We start from the raw sequence: 21861 nt of genomic DNA, 5'->3' as shown, positions 1-21861 counted from the left end.
AAAGCCAATTGTAGAGGGATAAATTTACACAAAAGGCAATTTACAAATTACCTTGAGTATTGTGTTGTTCTTTGCTGTGCATGCATCGCTCCTGTAAGGTGTGAGTATGGCAGCATAATCGATCGCGTTCGCAATTGTCTCGAGTGGAAATCAAAACAATAGATGCGCGGGTGTTTAGTGTTCAGTATTATGTTGTTCTTTGCTGTGCATGCATCGTTCTTGTAAGGGGTGAGTATGGCAGCATAATCGATCGCGTTCGCAATTGTCTCGAGTGGAAATCAAAACAATAGATCCGCGGGTGTTTATTGTTCAGTATTGTGTTGTTCTTTGCTGAGTATTGTGTTGTTCTTTGCAGAGAAGAACATTAATTAAGGCAATTAGATGATCGGCATTGAAGCACAAAAACCACACAACAATTGGTGAGATTTTTCCAATATTATTTATTTATAAATAATTCTATTTCAGTATATATTTGCTATACAACTGCATATAAGATGAAAATTCGCTATTTTCAACATCCTTTCATCTATTGGAAGCTGCTTCAGTTCTGGGCTCTTTCTAAGTTGATGAAGGGATTTATAAATGCTTGCAAGGACTTGGCCAGGTGTGTGGAGCTGAGTGAATCTATGACATTGTAGATAGTAGCGACATCAGCAATGTAAATGGATATATTCAACTTTGCAACTCCATCCAATATTTGTGCGAAGTATTCATGCTATGCTATGCTAAGGCAATTTACAAATTACCTTCTTCAACATCTTTCATCCAACTCCAACCAACTTTTTGCAACACTGAATGCAATCAGTAGGCATCTGGAAGTCAAGGATACGTCCGCTCTGGTGGCGAAAACCCGGCGTATAACATCTGCAAGCAACTCGGACAGAGCCGGTCTCATTCTGGTTGAATTTGCGCTGAAGTCATCACGGGACGAATTCTACAGTGCTTACCTACGGAAGCGGGATCTCAAACTAAAACACCTTGGTTTGGATTCAGATAGACGTGTGTACATCAACGAAAGCCTCACAACGGAACAACGAAAGCTGAAATCAACGGCATTACACCTGAAAAAGGCAGGTAAGCTGGTATCGGTGTACACAAAGCAAGGAATTGTCTATGTGAAGGCTGCAGCAAACGGACCACCCATCGAGATAAACTCTGAACGGGAGCTGGCAAGTTTTTCGTAAAAATATGTTTTTTTTCGTCACTTTTGAAGTAATGCTTTATGTTTATATGATTAGTCTTAAAATTTGTATTTGTGTATTGAAGATTGTATGATTGTGATAATTGTTTTAAGTCAAACCGTTAAAATGCAGCCCTCTAAGAATTGCTTCCCCTTTTATACTTAATGTTGCCCACCCACAACCACACTTCCACGAACATACCCCGCGCAGTACTGAATGCAGCTCTTTTCCATGATAAGCTGAATTTATGTCATGGCAATGCCCAAAACCTTTGTGCACGCAACTCTACCAAGCTCGATGAAGTTCGAAACGTCTTGTCCGACTCTAAGGTGGAGATTGCTTGTTTTACGGAATCATGGTTATCATCAAGAAACAGTGATCGCAGCATCCAAATTCCGGGCTTCTCTGTCGTCAGAAATGATAGGGTCTATAAACGTGGTGGAGGAATCGCAGTTTACTACAGGGAACACCTAATTTGTTCCAAAATCTTCGGAACGGTACTCACCACAGAATCACAAGATAAAACCGAATGTCTGGCGCTAGAGTTCCGCATAGGTGGTCGAAAAATCTTGCTGATGACTATTTACAATCCACCTGAAAATGACTGTTCATCCTTCTTGGCAGAGAAGTTGGCAGATTTCGCTGTTCGCTACGAAAACATATTCCTGATAGGTGACTTCAACACTGATATGCTTCATCCGAGTAGCAAGCGTGCGCGTTTTGAGTCGATGCTTTGCGCTAACTCATTGTCGTACATCTGCAACGAACCTACATTCTTCTACAATGGAGGCTGTACACAACTAGATCTTTTGCTAACCAACAGCACTGAAAAGGTGTTGAGGTTTGGCCAAGTTAGTTTTCCTGGACTGTCTCAACACGATTTTATTTTCGCATCTGTCGATTTCGACACTTCTCGGTCCAGCAGCCGGCGCGTATACCGTGATTATACCAACTTCGACCCTCATACCCTCGAAAACGCTCTATTGTCTATTCCCTGGAATCGTTTTTACCAAATTGAGAACCCGAATGAAGCTATCGAATTTTTCAATGAGTATGTTAAAAGAGTACACGACTCATGCATCCCTCTTCGTGACGGCACTAGTCGTCGTCGGCATAACCCATGGTTCACTGACGTCGTGCGACAGGCATTGCTTGAGCGGGATTTGGCATACAAAGACTGGTTGCAAGCTCCGCCACATTTGAGGGACGTGAAACGACAGCGATACAAGGTACTGCGGAATCGGGCCACCATGAAAGTAGCACAAGCCAAACAGCAGTATCTGAATCAATTCTTGGACAGTAGAGTTCCGTCCAAAATTCTTTGGCAACGGGTACGGAGCCTAGGAGTCGGTAAGGATAAATCGTCAAAGCCGTGTGAATTTGATCCGGATGTGGTAAATCGTGCTTTTTTGGCTAACTACACGAGCAACACCCAGCAGACATCGAGACCTCCTAGTTCAACACCACCTTCGCCGTATAGTTTTTCTTTCCAACCTGTTCGGCACTGGGAAGTTGTCAATGCAATCTGGGACATTCAATCAAGTGCGGTTGGGATGGATGAACTGCCGAATAATTTTATTAAAATCATCCTGGTCGTCCATCATATAACGCATCTGTTCAACATGTTCATCCGGACTTCGACTTTTCCTGATTGCTGGAAGCATGCAAAAATTCTTCCACTCAAAAAGAAACCGCATTTGAATGACGTCAACAATCTACGACCAATTAGCATACTTTGTGCATTGTCGAAGGCTTTTGAAAAGCTTCTCAAGCGTCAAATGATATCGTATATTGAGAGTAACAGCTTGTTGTCAGATCATCAAGCCGGTTTCCGCGGAGGTCAGAGTGTCAAAACAGCAGTTCTTCGAGTACATGACGACCTTGGAGCCACCATTGACAAAAAGGGTGTTGGCATACTGCTGCTTCTGGATTTTTCGAAGGCTTTCGACACTATCGTACATTGTAAATTGTTAAACAAACTGGAAGTGCAATTCAACTTTTCCCCGTCATCTGTAAACCTGTTGGGGTCCTACTTGTGCGGACGTAAGCAGACCGTTTTCTGTGATAATCGCTTTTCGAGTTGTGCGGATGTATCATCTGGTGTGCCTCAAGGCTCAGTACTGGGTCCCCTGCTCTTCTGCTGTCACATCAATGATCTACCAACTGTGTTGAAGTACTGTTCCATACAGATTTATGCCGATGATGTGCAACTCTACGTCAGGCGACTTGGGCCTTGTACGAGCGAGCTGATCAGGATGATTAATGCTGATCTTCAACATGTAGCGGATTGGTCACGTCGAAATAGTCTCCAAGTGAATCCTGCGAAGAGTAAAGTCATATATATCTCAAGTCAACGTCGACTAAACAACGGTTTTCCTGATGCGAGAGTTGTGCTAGACGGTCAGAGCATCGGTCGGTCATCGTCGGAAGCAAATTTCAAGAGTGGCTGCATAAACTTTTGGAACCGTGATAGTTAGATAGTTATTAAGTAGAATAAGTAAAGTTTAAAATCTCAGAAAATGATATTTTACCAACCGGAGGTAGTATTTTAAAAGATTTGTATCTTACACTACTGGACAATAAATAAACAAACAAACAAACTTTTGTACAGTATGCGACAGGAAAAAAAGCGAAAGTGTTTTTCAATTTCACACCTCATTTTAGTCCATTTGACGTTATTTAATAAATGTTTCAACGCTACATGATCTCTAACAGACTAGTTTTCTGAAAAGTTAATATAAAAATTTACCATTTTGGTTACTAAAATTTACAAGACGGCACCTGAAGCTGAAGACAATCAGAATTTTCAAACCACGGAAAAGTACACAGGTCGCTAAATTTCACATCTAATAAAACATTTTTTTATTTTTTTCTACAATATCATCATATATATGTACTTATTTCATTTGGCTCCACCCCACTAACCCGACCGCCATTACTCCGAACGCCACTACCCTGAAAGCCATTACCCCGAATAGGCCACTACCCCGAAGGCCACTACCCCGAATGGGTCATTACCCCGAAAGTCAGTACCCCGAATGCCATTACCCCGAATAGGTCATTACCCCGAAAGCCACAACCCCGAATGGACCATTACCAATCATCCAGGAGATTACCAAAAAGTGATGGTTGATTAGAAGTTGATGGTTATAAGTTATGAATACTGATCTTCACCCTTCCCTATAGTGGTCAAACTGAACTTATTTAAATATTTGCCTTGTTTAAAAAATAGGCTGTTCTTTTGAGTTTGCAGTGTCCAACCGTGTACTGCTGCAGATTTGTTTGGCAGCCTGTTAATTCAATAACAAGTTTTGAAAACGACGTATAATCAATGCTACACCATTGATTATACGTCGTTTTCAAAATTAGTTACTGAATTTATCTATAGACATTTTTCCTTTTTTTAATCAGAGACGGTTCTGTCGATTTTGAGTGTTATATAGTTTATTTACAGACGAACTACTAACTCCATAGTGAATTTGTTCTTCTTTGAATAATAGGCGGTTCTTTCAAAGAAAGTTTTTGAAAATTAACTGACGGTCAAATTGGTCCGATATTTTGCTCTTCAGTCGATCTATAATTTATTCGGCCTCAATGTTCATGGCTATGCTGGAGTGTAGCGGTTCAGTTGGCATATAAACTCATTATCTTGATTTAGTCTATCAGTATGCATTGGCCTTACTATGATAAATTGGTTCTATACTATTTTCCAAAATGCCCCATTTTATCGAAAAATTAATTTCAAAGAAATCCTGAGATCATTAGGTATATCAATTAATTTTAGTACATTTAAACATGATCTGATATTTTGTTTCTTATTTTAATAAATTGTATCAGTTGATGATCAGTTTCCGGAACGTCCTGCCGTAAAATTGTTTTCAAATATTTTCAAGATTTTAGTACTTGCAGTACTTGCTAAGCAAAGCCAGCATCGTTGGACCAAATGGACTTTTTTGACTGGCGCGATTAAACTGTAACTTTTCTTTTCGTCAAAGGCTGTTTTTCAGTTTACAGGCAGTTGAACTGCTTACTGTATATGAGATTTGCCCTTCTTCAATTTATAGGTTGTTCTTTCTAGTTACATTGTTATCGGGTTGATTGACGACTAATCTATTAATTAATGTTTTTCCTTCTTTGAAAATTGGGTTTTTAAATTTTGTAAAATGTATTGATTTTTTTTATTACCGTCAAGGCACCATTCACCGTGGATCTAAGAGGATTCGGGCTGTCATTTGACACCAGTCTTATAAATATTGTTGCTGCCGCTTTTAATTGCCTTCATTATAGGTTAAAATTATCAATATCCACAGAAGTAGAAAATTTTTCACAACATTTGGTGATACAGTACAATTAGTAAAGGGTAGTAGGGTCGCCTAATTCCGTGGTAGGTCACCATTCACCGTGGTAGTAGGGACCCATTCACCGTGTATGAGAAATTTTATTCTACTTTGTTTAAAAATTATCAAAACAACCCAGCCAAGGGAATTTTCTTCGTTTAAATTCATTTCAAGTGATAATTTGCAAGATTTTATTAGAAAAACAAATGCTCAAATTTTCGATTTTTTCTAGATATATGAGACGCCGTGCCCCATGAATGGAAACCATTGATTTTTGGGGTACCCATTTACCGTGCCTTTTTGTTTCAATTAAAAAGTACGAGTAATAGTACTTTCTTGTTAAACTTACTTCGGTAAGGCAAAATACATACCTGATGTGTGAATTTATTTGCTTCTTAGTGGAATAAAAACGTTACTACATTTAGTTTATCGCTTAAATCACCTTAGCGCAGTTTTCGTTTTGTCACTATGAATGCAGTGAACGAGCAGAAAGAAGGTATATACGAAAGAGCACCTTTTTCTGAGCCACTATCATTTTTTTTCAGATTTGTAGAACTTTATTTTGGCACATAAAATCAATTTCAAACAGATTTTTTGAAACCACCTTTTGACAGCTGGGCCTAGTACAAAATGCGACAAGGGGTGAATCAACAAATCGCTCCCATACAAACTTCAAATCGATTTTGAACCTCTATGTGACCGACAGGGTACCCGGGTGCCCAGCTAAATGGGCGCAGCACGGTGTAGAAAAAAACACAAAAATTTTGTCGGACACATAACGGTTAAATAGGTTCCCGGGCACCGAAAATCATGAAAATTTGGATGTCGGCTGAGTTTGGAATGCAGATTTAGATTTGGCAATTATCTCAACACCGTTTAAGAAGCCAATTGGACTATTCTTTCGACCTATATTGTTACAGAGTTGTTCGGTAGCCTGGTGGTTTATTGGTCCTTGCAGGTTTCTGTATAGAAGTCGTGCATAAACTAGGTAGAGTTTCAGTGGAAGGGGGTCTATCCATAGTCTACGCTTTATACAATTTTCCAAATTTTTGTGTGAACAAAATTATATGACGGTGAGGAGAAGAGGTCTGAGGTGACTGAAATTTGGTCTACGTGGTTTATGAATGGACCCATAGGAGATTTGCCCTTCTTTAATTTATAGGCTATTCTTTCTAGTCATAACCTGGCAGACCTTGTGGGCGATCAACCTGTTAACCACATTTTTCCTCTTGTTGAGAATGTGTTGCTTTTTTTAAGTTACATTGTTACAGAGTTTAATTACCAAACTGTCTATTCCTCCTCAAGAGACTTTCCCTTCTTCTAGGTATAGGCAGTTCTTTCGAGGCCAATTTTTTGATCGGTATTATTTTGATCTAGCCTTATGATCATTTGGCATAGTGATAGTTTGTCCAAATGTCTTTACGGCCTTATGAGCCAGTATTGACAACCAGTATTTAACGGACCTTTGCAGTTCGCATCGTACCCTTGTGCTGTGCGGACGTTAGCTCTCTCTGCTGCAGGAAGTTTTACTACCTAAAGCAATTCAACAGTACTTCTCAGTACTACCCACAATATCACTTTTCATCGCTAAATTTATACCTACTGATTCCTTTTCGATTCTTGCCTGGTCCCGTGCCTTCGATTATTCGTTGGACCCGTTTACGGAAGTAAAATTCCGTGAAACGTTGGTAATCCTACTTGGACACCGATAAGGGAAAAAACCTCCTAGAAGGTCGCTTCAAACAAATGCATGGTTGCATCATCAAACAAAAGGAAGGGTGAATCTTTGAATTCACCACTTCCTTCCAAAAAAGTGGGTCTCAAAACCGTCGTAAAACGCGGCAAAACTAGAAGAAAAGGAGAACTTTCAGTTTCTTCGCTTCCTTCTAATAAAGCAATTGTTTCAGACGAAAATTTCGTTGAAATGAGTAATCCCTATGAAACGCTGAACAATTTTTCGGAACAGCAAATTGAGGATGTCTCTAGCCCAGGCTCTTCAATTTCTGCTAAAAAACAACGGGTGCCGCCAATCGTGGTCAGCGTCTGTGAATTTGCTGGTTTCAGGCAGGAGATCTTGAACTCCATAAGGGGAATCAAGGTTTCCTTCCAAATTGCCAGAAAAGGAGACTGCCGCGTATTGCCGGAAACCCTGAAATATCGGGATCTTCTTCTCAAGTACCTTACTGAGAAGAAGCATAAATTTTTCACATACGACGACAGGTCTGCACGTTTGTTCAAAGTCGTATTAAAGGATCTCCCAAGTGATGATAAATCGCCTGATGAGATCAAAAATGAACTCAACTTATTACTTGGATTCAATCCAGTCCAAGTAATAAAAATGAAAAAGAGAACCCACTCTGAGAATTCTCAGCAGGGTATCTCTCAAGAATTTTATTTAGTTCACTTCAACAAAAGTGATCCAAATAACATGAAATATTTGGACAAGGCGAAGAAAATGTTTCTTGTCCAAGTGACATGGGAACATTTTCGTAAGCCTGGGGCAAATTTCCAGACCCCAACTCAGTGCCGTCAGTGCCAGGGTTGGGGGCACGGAACGAAACATTGCCACATGGATGCTAGATGCAAGGCTAAATGCATGATTTGTGGAGGTTCTTCTCACGCCAAGGACGACTGTCCGGTAAGGGAAGATACCAGGAAGTTTAAAGGTTCGAATTGCGGTGGCAACCATAAGTCAAACTTTTGGGATTGCCCAATCCGCAAAAAAGTTGTTGAATCACGTGCCCGACAGATGAATGGGAACGCTAGTCGTACCCGAAACTCTGCAGGTAGAATTTCTAACAACACAAATTCTTCCATCAACGATCGGTTGAATAATTTTCATACCGCTCATACCTATTCGCCGGAGGTAGTTAACCACCAAACAAACCTTCGAGCGAATAATCTACCCTCCAGCAGTGGAGTGAGTAATATTTCTAATTTTGTTCAAACGAATCGAGCTAGGGAATCGCGCCACTTGGGCGGTGGCTTCTATATTCGTCTGTTTTCCACTATAACTCAGTCAAATTTGAACCAATTGACACAACTTTTGGAATGTGGTGAGATAGGTATAGTATATACCCGTGTACAACATGTCAAGTCAATTGGTTCAAAATTATAGTGGAAAACAGACGAATACAGAAGCCACCGCCCAAGTGGCGCGATACCCTACCTATGCCCATGTGGCTGCGGGTAAGCAAAATTCAAATAATTCCTACCACCAAACATCAAATTCGGAAAATGCACGTGATTCATGCATGTCTGCTTCTGATTTTGACTTTTTGTCTGAACAATTGCAACAAATGATTGATGCAATGTTCAAAACTCAAACTATGGCTGAAGCAGTCCTAGTTGGAGTTAAAATTGGAATGCTCGTTCTCTAAATGGCAAAGAAGATGAGCTATTCCATTTTTAACAGTCAATAATGTGCATATTGCAGTTATTACTGAAACTTATTTAAAACCTGGGTCTTCGATCAAACGAAACCCAAACTATTTTATTTATAGAAATGATCGCCTAGATGGAACATGTGGTGGAGTTGCTATCATCATTCACAGGCGCATCAAGCACCAAATTTTTTCATCATTTGAAACCAAAGTTTTTGAAACTTTGGGTGTTTCTGTTAAAACAAACTTTGGTAAACCTAGTGGTAAACATACTTTTATTGCGGCCTACTTGCCTTTTCAATGCACTGGCCAGCAAATAGATTTTCTTAAACCTGATTTCCGAAAATTAATTCGCAACAGGACCAGATTTGTCATAATTGGTGATTTTAACGCGAAACACCGTTCGTGGGATAATCTTCAGTCCAATTCAAACGGCAGGATTTTATTTGTTTTTCTTCTGCTAGAAATCCCTCAACAATTGATTTGGTCCTAACTGACTCAAGTCAGCATTGTAGCCAATTGGCTGCTCATGCTGACTTTGATTCTGACCCGCTTCCTGTAACATTTCAAATTTCCCATACAGCGATTTTTAATCCCATCAGCTCTTGTTGCTGCAAACACTGCCGCGTATCCGACCGATTCTGACACTTCGCCTGTAAGGCATTGTCAAATGCTATGATGTGTTAGATTCAGATTGAAGATTGAACTGTCATTGTAACTCATGAGTAAAAGTATCAAAAAGTTGTGCTAGTACGCAAGGGTAAAAATAATTGAATGAATTGATAAATCAACAAATATTAACAGTTAAATCTTACAGTTAAATGATGAGTGAACTTAAACTATCTTAATCTAAGTATAAATATTATCACAGATATTGTATCACAGATCGTAAGTAAATCATGGGAATGTATATTGTTGATTCTAACCTAAACTTTTACCACAGGAACATAATCGAGCACAAACTATTATGGAACTAACTTAAAAGTAGCTCAACACCGAAAATTGTAAGTGAATTATTCCTATGTAAACCTTAAACCAAACACTAATAAATATTACAGTTTATAGCTTTCTCGCACAACAACATTGAGTTTGCTCATAAAACTTCGGACAGAGCCGCTTGTTCCCCTATCAAACTATAAAAATTTTCGATCCGATGAATGCTGAGCGGAAAGATTATTTTTCGGCATCGATGAACTCTACGCGGGCAGAAGACTGCGGCGATAATTCGCACCTTGCTTCGTACGGTAGAAGTCACGCTAAATATTCAACGCGGGCAGGAGACTGCGGCGATAATTCGCGCCCTGCCTCGTACGACCAGAGAAGTCACGATAATATTCAACGCGAGCTGGAGACGGCGACAACAATTCGCGCCCTGCCTCGTACGACTAGAATAGTCACGGTAAATATACACCAGTGAGCATCAAGGCAACACCCAGCCGAAGCTCAGCCCATATTGCCCTCCGCTTGAAACAGCTTAAGGAAGAGCGCGCAATCCAGCAGCGCGAATGGCAGGCCGAAATGAAGGCAAAAGAGCTAGAGAGGATTGCTCTAAAGGCAAAATACAAGTTAGTGGAGGAAGAATTGGCACTGCGTCGAAAATCTGGCAAATATAAAGTTGACGGCTTCGCATAGTCGATGTAACCACTAACGTCTGCTCTGATGGGAAAACACGATTTTATAGATTTTTTACGGATTTACATATGCACCGACTATTTGAATGAAATAATCTGTCAGTTTCGTGAATTACAGCTACAAAAACTGAGCCGCAATGATTGTAAAATGTTTCATGTAATTTTTCCATATTTAAAACGTGTACGTCAGTTTATGCGACCATTCAGTCGTTTTGATGAATGATTACACGGATAAGTTGACGTAACAACCAGATTGCTATGACCGTTATGTTAGCTATTACGGTACCCGTTTTCTGAAAACGTGTTAGATTTTTTTCCGGAATGTCCGTCTTCTTCTTCTTCTTCTATATGGCTCTACGCCCCACTGAGACTTGGCCTGCCTCGCTTCAACTTAGGGAACGTCCATAAATTACGTCACGCCAAATTTGCTGATTTTCAACCCCCCCCCCCTCTCCCCTATGTCACACTTTTTGTATGAAGACTCGAAAAAAATTCTATGGGTCGTCACACTTTGCTGAACCCCCCTCCCCCCTCAGAGCGTGACGTAATTTATGGACGCTCCCTTAGTGTTCTTTGAGCACCTCCCCAGTTATTATTTGAAAGGCTTCCTTTGCCTGCCATTGCATGCATTTGTATATTGTGAGGCAAGTGCAATGATACACCATGCCCAGGGAGTCGTAAAAAATTTCCCGACCGGAACGGGAATCGAACACGGGGTCCGGCTGAATGTCCGTATTCGTGCGTTAAATACATTTTTTGTTGATAAGCAGCAGTCTCGACTCGAAAGAAGATGTACTAACCGTGGTTTCAGAAAAAAAAGCTAACACATCACATTCTGAAAATGTGAACTATCTGAGAGTGCGGTCGAGCGTACCATAAAGCGTGGGCATCGTAGTAAGATTCACAGTTGGTCGGGTTTAAATCAGACCGGACCAACTGTTTTTCAATGATTATGGGAAAATGTCCTGCAAGAAATTGGGATATCAAAGCACGTGCATTATTTTTTTGAAATACTATGATTCCTTGGCTTATCTTTACCTGTCCAAAACATCGCCTAGTCCAATTGGACTTTACGCCGACCAGTTTTCTTATTTCGTTTAATGTGTGCAAAATACCGGAATTAACATTAATCCCCAGGCTCTGCGATGGTTCCTAACGGCTTCTCCCAATGCACCTTGCAATTAAGGCAGTCTATGTTGAAAAGGTTATTTTATGCCTTATCCAAAATATGGTGTTGTACGTAACTATTTATTAAGAAATACCTTAGTAATATTTACATTTTTTTCAGATTTATTTGATAAACTGAAACATTAAGTGTCACCCGCGGGCCTCATTTATTTTATCTCATATTCGACAAAATACGAAATGTTACGAAACTAATTTCATTTTAATAACCTTGTACTATTCCTCTACGCTAAGTTTTAACAATTAAATGATTAAACATCAAAAACTCATACACCGAACACCTAATCAGATAGATATGGATTTAATTTATCTAAGTTTTGGAGGATGTTTACGACTGGGAAGAAATGTTGAACTGTTATGGCTTTCTCAAACTTTAACTAATTCAATCATGTTCATCACTAAACTACTGCTTGAAAATCTACTTAGATACTAGCTGTACCCGGCAAACTTTGTTTTGTCTACTGCGTTTTTTGACGTTTCAAGTCCCTAGTCAAGTCCAAGTCCCCGTTTAAAATGCACAAAAACCCGATTTTCGAAAAACTTTCAATTTTTCCATGTTTTTTGTCTCATAAACCTTCCTTGGGTGAAAACTAACAGAACAAAACTTAGACGACCCAAATCGGACTATCCGTTCGCAAGTTATGTGCGGTCCCACGTATGCCACTGCATTTTTATATATATAGATTTTAGGAGAACAAAAGGCTCCAAAATCTCAGGGCGACTGGAAGCGATTGATCCAGGACTAAGACCAGTGGAAACGATTGCTTCAATCGGCGTAGACTCATCATTACGAGTTGTAGGCTTTCAAGTATCAATTTGTTAAATTATTCGCATGTTGTTGTTAAAGCATCATAATTGTTTCAGTATCTACATTGCATCCATAATAAGTATTAAACATAATTGATAATATTCACTATGAAAGTTGTTGATATTGAAAATGATTTTCAGGCATCTGAAATCAAATAATTAGATATCTCAAATATAAATTATGTTTATGTCAATAAATTATCCCAATAAATTGTGTTCAATCACGTTTAATGGGGAGATTTTAGTTTTCTTGTACACAGACGTCAGTATTGCGACCACATGGTGGTTACGTCAAAACGTTCTTTTCAATATACTCACATGTTTTAATGATTGGAGCATATGCTGTACATGGTGAAGGATATGTTAAGCTAAAAAAGTGGATTTTGACCTATGTGGCGTTTACGTCACCTATGCGAATATTGGCAGTAGCGGCAGCGGTGGACTGTTAGCAATGAAGTAAGACACAGGGCTCGGCGACCAAACATCCTCACCTGACCAGAAGAAGACGAATGCGAATGGGCCAACTGACTCCGTGAGGAAGCCGACACCGGTTGAGCATGAGCAGCCAGTGGAAACGCGGAAACAATCGGTTCAGCTGGTACAGAAAGATGTCTCTCTGGGTCAACGGCAAACATGTGGCGTTCAGCTGCGAGCTATCAGCACGCACTCCAAATGTCTGCAGAAGGGAAGGTACTTGACCATCAATCCCAGTTCAATTGATGACGTCAACGACGTAACTGCCGATAGAGATTTCGGAACTACGAAACAAATTGCCACAGTTGATACCGCGACAGCAGCGTACCTTCGTGCCCACGAACTAGAGGTGAAAGGGGCTGTCCATAAACCACGTGGTCATGCGGGGGGGGGGGGGGGGTGGTTCGGCCAATGACCATTTTGTATGGACTAATAAAAAAAATGTATGGACAAATGACCACGCGGGGGGGGGGGGGGGGGTGAGATTGAAAAGTTCCAAAAAAATGACCACGTGGTTTATGGACAGCCCCAAAGGAGAGCTGTTTCAACATGTGATTGGTAGAGATCTCGTGAGGTATACTGCATCACCAACAACAAGAGTTGGGAAATGTTGCAGGTATTTGTGAGAAAGAAACACACTTCGCCAACGATCCAGCTTTAGCATCTTACACAAACACCTCTTCACCAACATCTTTCATCCCTCTGGTCACACATCGTTTTATACCGATGAGCTTTGGAAGCGAAAAATAACAAACCTACACCAAGCGATAAAAAACAGAATGAAAATATTCAGCATTCGGCTGAAAACACACATCGAGCAGAAGATAAAAGCGGCTGTTGAACTGGATACAGCGAGCTGCAAAATTCGTTTGTTCAGTGTTGCTAACGGTCGATACTCAACCGAAGTTTCAACAGTGTTCGGCGATTTTCGATCGACTGTGTTTTGGCTCAAGCTGAACACAAACAAACCGATCGGGTCAGTCAATGTCAACAAGCCCTTCGTATGCCTTCGTATTTCACACAACAGCTTTGAAAACAAGAAACGAAATCTTGTTCCAGTCGAAGTTATGTGCAGTGAATGTGCCGATTCGGGATATTTTTTCCATGGATATTCATCATGCACTGTTTCAATTGAACAGAACTCGCCGTAACGGACTGGTGATAGTGGTAAACTACAAAAGGATCTTCGATAAGCTCTAGACGTATCTGTGGGTCGACATCCACGACAAGGGCTACATTCTTCGTAAACTGGACACTTTCCAGTTGTTCAACGAGTCCGCCTTTGATATCTGAGGCTACCTTTTGGCTAAGCCTGGGGGCGGTATGGCGAAAGCATACAACTGCAACGTGTCTGATGGAAGCGTTGATCAGATTATTCAAAAACTGCTTGAAGACGAGGAGAGAGATAGACACGAAGAAGAGCAGGGGCTACCATCACCGGTTCCAATGCAGTCAGGAGATCCCCCAGGTCCAGGCTCCCACGTGGATCCCGGAGACCTCAACATGATGCCCGGTAGATCGCCGCCTTCACCCGGTCATGAGTACGCTCTCCAGCGAGGCATCGATTCCATAGAGCAGAAAGGTCTCCAAGAAGATCCACGATATTTGCAAGCTTTGGCCCTTCGTGCTACATCGAAGCAACAGAACTTGAATGGTTCCCATCTGCACCAGCTGCGCGGTGAACTTACGGTATGCCGTTTGTTGGCATGTCATCAGCCTGTTAGTAAGCATCTCGCTTCCCAGATTCAAGAACAGCGGTCCAACGGAACACCACCGCAATGTCCAACGCCGCCGGCCAGCCGATTTCGAGGGGATCCACAAGGGAGACAATCACCGCAACCGAGAATGCAACAGCAGCAACCGCCTCAAACTGGCTCATCACAGGGATCACTGCAGTGCCCACCGCATATACTGCCTGAAAAAATTGGTCTTCCAGAACCGTGCATGCTTACTGCCGGTGTCATGCCATCAAACCAAAGTCCCATGGCAGAAATGACTACGGGAGGTCAACAACCTCCCTCCCAGCAACAAATGCGACCCGGTCAGGTACAACGATCTAGTTCTCAAAGACACGCTGGAGCAGAATGTCGTCCCGCTTCCCAGGCACCTGCAGTCCAGTCCATTCAAATGCAGAACCGCGTCTCAACCGTTGGCAAGTCGGTTAGCGTTGATCCGGCCATCATTCTGCAAAAACGCGAGAAACGAATGGCTACCCGAATCGCTCTAAGAATGGAGGAACTCAGCAACCTCCGAGTCTTGCGAGTTTTGATCTTTCAACGTAAGCTGCGGTCGGAAATTCTCCAATGCACTAGACGCGACACAACGCTGGAGGCGGGCGTCAACATAAAGCGTACCAAGCACCAAGGATTGCGTGAAGCTAGAAAGAAGCATCGCCAAAAGCAGCAGGAGTACCTGGCCTTGGTTCCACAAAACGGCAGACACCGGAAGGCCTACCACCGAAACAATGTAGCCAAGATGGGCTGGTTCAACAAGGCCATCATGAACTACCACGTCAACCCCAAACGAGAAAGGAAGATAGAACAGGAACGTATCGAGAAGGAACGTATGCGTCGTCTGATGGCCGAGGACGAAGAGGGCTACCGAAAGTTTATCGATCAGAAGAAAGACAAGCGTCTGGCGTTCCTGTTGTTGCAGACCGACAAATGCATTGACAACCTGACGGAGATGGTCCAGCAACAGAAGAACAGGAAAAACGACGAGGAACAGGGGAAGCGCATGGTACTGAAGAGCGGCGACATTCATCATCTGGATATCGACTGCGAAGCGTACGATTGTCGCGTCACAGTGGTTGAAATGGCTTTCGACAAGACGATCGCCGGCGATGATGTTCCATTTTCACGTGATTTGTACAACTTGTTGCAAAACCATTCCGGATGGAAGTACGTTATTTCGGACAACGACGACGACGACGGGGATTCGGTAAGATAAAAAAGGAAAAGGTCGATCAAGGCGATCCACAGAAATATGTGCACTGCAAAGATGGAGAGGGTTTTCTTCGAACAAGTAAGATGAATTTCATCAATAATTGCATCAATCCTTAATCGTGCCCAATTTTGAGAATTAGAAAACAAAATGATCAGGAAGAGGTCGGCTACAGTATGGCAGCTTATTGCAGATATAGTTTTTGCGAAGTTTTTTTTGGTAAAACTGAATCCTGCGGCCAGTGTTACGGGGGGGAGTATGTTGCTGCCAACACTGCCGCGTATCCGACCGATTCTGACACTTCGCCTGTAAGGCATTGTCAAATGCTATGATGTGTTAGATTCAGATTGAAGATTGAACTGTCATTGTAACTCATGAGTAAAAGTATCAAAAAGTTGTGCTAGTACGCAAGGGTAAAAATAATTGAATGAATTGATAAATCAACAAATATCAACAGTTAAATCTTACAGCTAAATGATGAGTGAACTCATACTATCTTAATCTAAGTATAAATATTATCACAGATATTGTATCACAGATCGTAAGTAAATCATGGGAATGTATATTGTTGATTCTAACCTAAACTTTTACCACAGGAACACAATCGAGCACAAACTATTATGGAACTAACTTAAAAGTAGCTCAACACCGAAAATTGTAAGTGAATTATTCCTGCTCATAAAACTTCGGATAGAGCCGCTTGTTCCCGTATCAGCTCTACTTTCAATTACCACAGAGCTGACTGGGATTCATATAAAACATACATACACTTAGATGTTAATGTTTCATTGGTGGCGCGGCCCCGTGGTCGTGGGGATCACACGTTCGCTTTGTATGCGGATGGTCATGGGTTCAATTCCCAGCCGCGCCACCAACCACTTTTCGTCAAGCCGATACGTCGATTGACAACTGACCCTTTTCAGAGCAAATGCTCTAACGATACCTGGAACATTGATGACCGACCTATGCCGATACCAAATGGACTCCGATGGACTGATATGGAACAACAGCAACAACATCACGTGCTCTTCGTTCTACCGGCGACGAAGTAGAAGAGAAGCAGCAGCGTAGCGATCAGTGCCAGTTGCAAATAGGAAAACGATTTCTCAAACTCTGTTCCCTACAGTAGTTGTAATGACCCCCGCTCACGTAGTGCCCTAGAGGACAAAAGAGCTGTAAGGTACACCAGGGCAAGTTGAAACGGGTGGGGCAAGATGAAACAGCGGGTTAATATGATGTTTTCTGATGATGATAAACAGTTTGATCGCCATAACACATAGTTTTTGATCCAAGCCAGCTTTTAGCGAAGGATAAATTTCCAAATTGTATTGAAATCTATTTCAAAACTTCGTGTTTCATCTTGCCCCACCCGTTTCAACTTGCCCCGGTGTACCTTAAGTAGAATAAGTAAATAAAGAAAAAAAATGTTTCATTGGAAACACATTCTGATATTGACAATGTCCTCGAAACTTTGACTAGTACTATAGTCGAAGCTAGAAGCGCGTCAATACCAAAGTGTGAAGTCAAATTCGACTCAGTTATTATTGACGACGATCTGAAACTTCTGATTCGTCTTAAAAATGTGAGAAGAAGACAATTCCAACGAACTCGAGATTCTGCTTTGAAAGTAATCTGGCAGGATCTTCAGAAGGAAATTAAAAACGTTTCACCGAATTGAGAAACAAAAATTTTGCAAATAAGGTGAAACGGGACGCCGTGTTATTTTTCCTATCTTGCCTCTCTTTCTAACAATTTGCCTCGCGATTTTGAAGATGGTAATCTCGAGTTCTATCGCACTGAAGATGCTGAAAAACAATCAGCATATGCACTGCAAGTGAGCATACACAGTTATAGGTTTTTGTTGCCAAATATGTAGTAGAATCTGAGATTACCATCTTAGTAGCAACAGAGCAATGGCGGATATTTCCCCGACCGTCCCGTCCGCCCATAAAGTTTCTCAATTAAACCCCGGCTCTAAGCCGTTTTGGAAATTGACAAAAATTTTGAAAAAGCCTCAATGAGGAATAGGCTTCCCTGCGCTGAAAGAGAATACAAAATATTATTAACTAATTCTGAAAAAGCACAGAAACTTGCCAAACAGTTTGAAAGTGCGCATAATTTCAGTATAGGTCTCACTAGTCCAAAAGAACATCAGGTTGCCCGCGAATTCGAAAACATTCTCAATCATGAGAACATTTCGACAATTCATTGGGCACTGATTTGGACGAAGTGAGATCTATTATAAAGAAGTTTAAGAATATGAAAGCTCCAGGTGATGACGGAATTTTCTATATTCTCATAAAAAAAACTTCCAGAAAGTTGCTTATCATTTTTTAACAAATGTTTTCAGTTAGCATATTTTCCTGAAAAATGGAAAAATGCTAAAGTTGTTCCAATTTCGAAGCCTGACAAAAATCCTGCCGAAACTTCTAGTTATCGTTCAATTAGCTTATTGTCATCTAGCAGTAAACTTTTTGAAAAGCTTATTTTAAATAGAATGATGATTGATGAAAATTCAATTTTTGCCAATGAGCAGTTCGGATTCCGCCATGGACATTCGACTACTCATCAACTTTTACGGGTAACGAATTTCATTCGTTCCAATAAATCTGAAGGTTACTCCACTGGTGTTGCACTTCTTGACATAGATAAAGCATTCGATAGTGTTTGGCACGGAGGCTTGATCGTAAAATTGAAACATTTTAATTTTCCACAATATATTATTAGAATTATTCAAAACTATTTATCAGATCAAATACTTCAGGTAAACTATCAAAATTCCAAGTCAGATAGATTACCTGTAAGAGCTGGTGTTAGGGCCCCTATGTTTGGCCGACCACCGACTAGGTGGCGGTAGTGAGCAAACGTCAAACTCGAACAAAAACAATGCGAGCGCCACGGTTGGGCAGTTGGCCAACTATCAAATTTTGAAAAAGACCGTTAAATCGGTGTACGATGTGAATTATCAGAGTGTTACGTCTGTTTGTCTGTGATCTGATCATGATCACTAGATTTCCATCCTTGCTCATTCTCTTTGATATACTCAAGAAAGAGCGAGATAGAAGAGGCAAAATGCCCCCTCGTTTATATGTTTTTTTCTCGTGTTTGTTTACGAGAGTGAGTGAGAAAAAAAAGAAAAGTCGATTGATTGATTGATTTATCTTTATTATAGAGACTTTCAGCCCAAAGAAAAGTTCCGCACACTAGAGTACGCATAACTCCTTTATGTTATTTTAAGGTTATTCTTTCAAACAGTATCTTCTGGTATTGAAGCTGTCAGTAATGTTATTGAATTATTTATTCTTTCAACAATGGCTTCTCTTTCAATATCCTTTACGATATATATATATATATATAAACCATCATCAGAACAACCTATTTAAAAATATGCTTTCGGGGTAATGGCGTTCTGGGTAGTGGCCTATTCGGGGTAGTGGCATTCAGGGTAATGACCCATTGGGGGTAATGGCTTTCGGGGTAATGGCCTATTCGGGGTAATGACTTTCGGTGTAATGGCGTTCGGGGTAATGGCTTCGGGGTAGTGGCATTCGGGGTAATGAGGTAGAATCATTTCATCTAGTATGTAAAACTAAAACTGGGTTTTTATCGAATTAAAGCTATTTTTTTACTGTTTTAGCCAAGAGTTATTCCCAGAAGCAGCACATATCGGGTAACATCGGGTGTTATAGATCACTTTAAGGATCACTTTTTACAGGTTTTGTCGTCGATTTTTCAATTGAAACCGATATTACCACTTCAACTCTTAAAAATTGGTAGGAAGATGAAGTTCATCAGTTAACCTTATTAACTTTTATTGTTAATCATTTCAGTATAGTTTCATGAATACGGAAAGGTACCGTAATGCGATTGAACATTGATCAGTTTTCTATCTTTTTTGAGTAATTTCCTTGAACAAGCAAATGTAACTTGTTTTTTATTTTTGAAACAAGTACTGGCCCTATAACTATGTTTTCAGAAACTTGAAGAAGTATTTTGAAAGTATAGAAAATGTTTAAATAGACTTTTTAATCCAATTTTTGATTTTGTTGATTTGGGTAACATTGATAATCTCAGTGAACAATGTTCTGTTGTGTTGAAAACACCCTTACCTACTAAATTCGGAGTCCCTGATTTCGAATATGTAGCCCAAATTCTTACAAGTTATGTACTTCTAGATTTTTTTTTCTGGATTAAAATCCTTTAAACCACGAATAACGCCTAAACGAAGGCAATTTCTTAAGGAAAGAAAAGGCTACTTTTAATAAATCATATTATTGTTATTATTTTTTTTAAAGGAGGACTTTCCATAAAGTTTTCGTTCTAGGTACTTTCTCCAGTAAAAATACTATGCAATGTTGAAAATCTGATCACGGCATGTTCCCAAAAGTAGTGTATTTTGGGTTCAGGTTTATTTCACACTTATTTAAGAATTAGGAGTTCGGTAACTTTTTTAACTGGGCCGCAACTGTAAAGTATGGAATTACCGGTTACACAGTATTTTTGTTTGAAAAGAAAACGAACTTCAGTGAATTGTTTTTCATTTTACTGAGTTCGGTAATTCGAGTCACTTATTACCCGGTTATATTCATATTTTACTGAAAAATGGAAAAAGTCAGTAAAGGTAACTACCGACTTTCAGTAATCGTTGCTCTTGTACTGAGTTTTCGCCAATGTCAAATGAAAACAAACAATTGCTCTCACGAGCTGCTGTCACATATCCATTCACCATTGATTTTGCAGCAGCAGCGGATTATGCAGCAGGAAGCTCGATCTTTTTGTCACTCCACCAACTCCCAGGTAAGGAATGCGAATTGGCGGAAACAGTAATTGTCCAGGACTAGATCAACACAGATGCAGACTGTTAGGTTTTTCCCGTCTGATTCAAAGACAGTTTTTCGTACTCATTTCAGCAACATCGCGTGTCTAGTTTTATGCAATCGCTTTTGCAAGTCCGTCGCAGATCCTGTGATACCCGCCCAAGGGTTGGCGAAGATTCGGAAAAAAAGACGAGCCTTATCCCGTATTCATGAAATTTCTGTAATGCATTCAGAAATGGGGGAATAATGCAAACAAAATGCGGGAGAATGTGAGGTGTGGGTGGAAAACTGAGGAACTCGGTAATCGGGTGTAAACAAACCATTAACTGAGTCAGTAAATTTCTCCAACATAAATTACTGACTAACTCAGTTTTTTTTTTTGACAGAAGATAAACTTTTCAGTTTACAGACTCTTCGGTAATGAAAGAATTACCGAAAAGTCAGCAGTTCAAACACCCAGTAAAATTTAACCGAAGTCGGTAATCTAAACTAGAAAGCATGAGGAAATTTTAAATTATCGCATAAAACCAATTTTATTGCTAAATACTTTCTGGTGCCAAAGAACAAAATTTCAAAATGCACCATCAAAACCCAAAACTGTTTTGCAAGTTTTTATACTTACTTTCTCGAGAATGTTGCACAGTGTAATGGTTGTGTGCTTTCCATTTTTTTTAATACGCGTCAGACAGTGTACACGAATAAGTTTAACTATTGTAAACAGAATCCTAGAGGCAATTTTGATAATAAAGTTTTTTATGAACTATTAAGAAGTCTGCAACATATGTCGCTTTTTCAATAAGTATTTAACATTTGGAGAAACTTCCTAGTGAAATCTAGATTGAAAATTGTGGAAATTCGAAGTTGAATTCCTGATATTCAAACTACAGACAAATAGGGTAGTGGAGGTATTTTGGACCGGGCAGGTATTTTGGCCCACCTAGGGAGTTTTATAATATTTATCACACAATCTCTACTAAATCTTGGTAAATTTTTATTGGAACACGAAAAGTATTCAACTATGTGATGACCTTTATTTTGAATGTTAGTTAAATATGCTGTTCAGTATCAAAAATAGAGAAAATGTTTTCACTTCCAATGAAACG

At 40.3% G+C, this 21861-nt stretch overlaps 1 protein-coding gene and 1 long non-coding RNA gene across 8 annotated transcripts in view; one reads left to right on the top strand and one right to left on the bottom strand.

The window, feature by feature from the left end:
- LOC134288983 (uncharacterized) overlaps positions 1–21335 on the top strand; it is a 487443-nt gene extending 466108 nt beyond the window's left edge. Inside the window, exon 2 of the long non-coding RNA XR_009998205.1 lies at positions 17643–21335. This is a non-coding gene — a long non-coding RNA (uncharacterized LOC134288983). The remainder of the gene's footprint in view (positions 1–17642) is intronic.
- The window catches only part of LOC109402987 (liprin-alpha-1), a 545355-nt gene that overhangs the window by 467133 nt on the left and 56361 nt on the right, over positions 1–21861 (bottom strand). The window lies entirely within an intron of this gene.

Source organism: Aedes albopictus, chromosome 2 (genome assembly GCF_035046485.1).
Source record: "Aedes albopictus strain Foshan chromosome 2, AalbF5, whole genome shotgun sequence".
NCBI classification, from domain to species: Eukaryota; Metazoa; Arthropoda; class Insecta; order Diptera; family Culicidae; genus Aedes; species Aedes albopictus.
The sequence above is the reverse complement of the archived record's forward strand: the minus strand, read 5'-3'. Positions and strand labels throughout refer to the sequence as shown.